Consider the following 3778-nt stretch of genomic DNA (forward strand, 5'->3'; position numbering starts at 1 on the left):
ACTCAGACTTCCCATCAACTCGTGACTCAATCAAAAACAAAAATTACGTGAAGTAAAAAACTAAAACACTAAAAAACTAAAAAAATAATACATATCTTAACTTGGATTGCCTCCTAAGAAGCGCCTAATTTAGTGTTGTGGCACGACCTTACTAACTTTTTTCTCCACCTTGAGGATATGAAGTTCACCCCCAACATCGCATCCATATTCTTTCCTCAATCATAGAGAGGTGGTACAAAAATTAAGGAATCGAGTAATAGAATGTACATGATAAACCACTCGACCTTGAGGTAAGGTGTGTTTTTAAGTTGCTTGTTCGGTGTACAATTATGAATATAAGATTCTTGTTCCTCATCTTCATGCTCTTCCACTATTTTAAATGATTCCACAGACAAGATATCATCTAAATATAATGTAGAAAAATGCTTTGAATGAGGCCCAACCAATCCCACTTTAAAATTTACACTATCCATTACACTCTCATTCTTATTTACCTTTTCAATTTCAGTCTCAAAAGAAAGATGACAACTGAATGGCTGCGATTCATATGGTGGTGGTGGTATCTCCTTAATATATTTAATAATTTTAGTTTTTGAGTACTTAAAATTCCTTGAATTGTTAGAAAATTTGTCTTTAATAGGTTGGGAAGTCAACTCTGCATCTACCTCCTTAATTGTCTTTAGAGGTTTTCAGATTATAAGAGCCTACAGTATGTGTTTACTCAGAAAGATCTGAACCTCAGGAAAAGAAGATGGCTTAAGCTGCTCAAGGATTATGACATGAGTCTTCTCTACCATCTAGGAAAAGCTAATGTGGTTTCTAATGCCATTAGAAGGTTGTCCATAGTAAGTCTAGCTCATGTAGATGAAGGAAAGCGAAAGTTAGTGAAAGATATTCACCGTTTGGCTAACCTTAGAGTTCTTCTCTTAGACTCTAAGGATGGTGGTATGTTTGTGCAAAAGGTGAAGCAGTCGTCTCTTGATACTAAAATAAAAGAGAAGCAAGCGTTGGATCCTGTCTTGATGAGTAACAATGTAGGCGGTCAAAAAGTGATGGCCTTTGAGATTAGTGGTGATGGTACCTTGCGGTAACAAGGAAGGTTATGTGTTTTTTACACATATGTATTGCAAGAGAGGATCTTGGCTGAGGCATATAAGTTGCGCTATGCTATTCATCCTGGTTTGACAAAAATGTATCATGACCTTATGAAGATGTATTGGTGGAACAATATGAAGAAAGATGTGGCTAGTTTTATGGATAAGTGCATGTGTGCCAACAAGTTAATATTGAGCACATGAGGCCCAGATAATTATATCAAGAAATTGAGTTGACTGTGTGAAAGTGGGAAGTGATCAATGTAGATTTTGCTACTGGTATTCCTCGATCTCGAAATTAGTTTGATGCGGTTTGGGTCATTGTGGATAGGATGGGAAAGTCTACTCATTTCTTGCCAGTGAGGATAAATTTTTTGACAGAGAATTATGCAAGGTTGTACCGCCAAGAGATTGTAAAGTTGCAAGGGGTGACTGCTTCTCAGATCATGGTGTATAGTTTTCATTGCAATTTTGGTGGTTGTTTCATAGAGGTTTGGGGATTAAGTGAGTCTTAGCATGGATTTCCACCTACATTCGGATGGGTAATCGGAAAAGACTGTTCAGACATTGAAAGATCTGCTTTGAGCTTACGTGATTGACTATGGTGAAAGTTGGGTTAAGGATTTACCTCTTATAGAGTTTACATATAATAATTGCTACTACTCTAGAATTTGGATGGCTCCTTTTGAAGTATTGTATGGTATAAGGTGCAGGTGTACTATTAGGTGGTTTGAGGTTGCTGAGGCGAAGGTGTTTGGTCTGGATTTCGTTCACCAAGCCATGTTGAAAGTGAAGGTGATTCAAGATAGGCTTAAAGCTGCCCAAATTCACCGAAAGTCTTATACAGATGTGAGGCATAAGGAGATAGAGTTTGAGATTGGGGATAGGGTATTCTTGTAGGTATCTCCCATAAAAGGAGTGATGCAGTTTGGGTATAAAGAAAAGCTTAGTCCTCGATATATTGGTTCATACTTAGTTTTGAGGAGGGTCGGCAATGTTGAATATGAATTGGAGTTGCCTTCTAGCTTGAGCTCTATTCATCCGATGTTCCATGTGTCTATGTTAAGGAAGTGTGTGGGTGATCCATAAAAAATTATACCTATCAAGGATATTGGTATTTCAGATTCCTTGTCTTATGAGGGGGTTTCCATTGAGATTTTAGATTGGCAGGTTTGTCAATTGCAAAGCAAAGTTGTGGCCTTGATAAAGGTTCTATGAAGGTACCATAAGCCAGAAAAGGATACATGGGAAGCTGAAAAGGACATGAAGTCCAAGTACCCATTCCTATTTCCCGTTCTAAAAAATCATGCCTAAGGTATGTGTTATCCTTAACATCTTTATTGTCTATCTTTGTTAAAGGCATACTATGAATTCCTTGGTAATCTATCTTACAGCTAAGAGTAGAGACATTTGGGGGTCTAATCGTGCTATTCACTGCCTTGTTCCATCATTGGAGGACGAATGCTCCAAGTACGGGAGAATTGAAACACCCTGGGTTTCATCCCTTGGAAATTTCTTGAGCTTTGATTTTACTATCCTATTGTTGACTCAACCATATGAGATCTATGGAGAAGGTACGGGTCAGGTGACCCTAGTCTTTTGGTATCCAGTAGATGGTGGTTGGGTTTTCTATCTTGGTGGCGACTTGGTGGTACAAATCATTAGGGGTGGTGACGGGTTGTTAGGATGATCCTTAACTAAATTAGTAACTTAGTGAATTGATTTAGATCTGAGTACGAGTGACTCATTAGGATCCATGAGGATAGGTAACGAGTGGTAGGTTTGAGTCATAAGTTTTCCAGTGTCAATCCCTTTGGATTCTGTCTTGGATATGGCTAGACCATATGAATCATATGGTGGTAACTAGTAGGATAAAAGATTCATATGGAGGATAGCGTATATAACGCCCCAAAAAAGGGGTCCCAGAGCGTCACACGGTGCTTGAGGCTACGAGTTGCCCCAAGCTAACCCTTTGAGCCATTTTTATTCAGTTCAACACAAATCAATGGGGTTTCCATAAATAACCCTCAAATATCAACAGAGTAATCATCATCCAAGAATAAAAGAATTTCAGAAAGATAACAAAATATGACTTATTAGTCAACTCCCAACATCTATACTAGTCTGAAAAGCCTCTAAGAAAATCAATAAAACCAGCGAGCCATTAAGACATGCCCCAACTGACTCATACTCAGTTATCAAATGTAAACAATTCCGTGAAACCAATATCAGACATCATGTCCTCGGAATATGAGGAATCACCACAACAGAGGATGTAGAATAGCGTGTCCGAAGAATTACTATCGAACCTGAAATTGAGCATCTGAACCTACATTTCGAGAAAATGCAGCCCACATCCGAAGATGTGGGTCAGTACCATGGAAAGAAACTGAGTATATGGGGATGTATGCAGTTGTATAAACATCATCATCATAAATATTTATACGAAATATGCAGTCTGTATGAAAGACTCACATAGCCCGAAGAAAATCATCATAATCATGAGAGGATGAAATAAGTACAATAACACATGTGAGTCATCATATAATTTGTCAATCACTTTCAATTCATCAAGAATATCAATTCTCATAATGTAAATATCATTTAAATCTTTCGAAAAAATAACTTTCACAATTCCACTTTCAAATCACTTCACCATTAAACATAGACACAAGGAAACACAC

Source organism: Capsicum annuum, chromosome 2 (assembly GCF_002878395.1).
Source record: "Capsicum annuum cultivar UCD-10X-F1 chromosome 2, UCD10Xv1.1, whole genome shotgun sequence".
NCBI classification, from domain to species: Eukaryota; Viridiplantae; Streptophyta; class Magnoliopsida; order Solanales; family Solanaceae; genus Capsicum; species Capsicum annuum.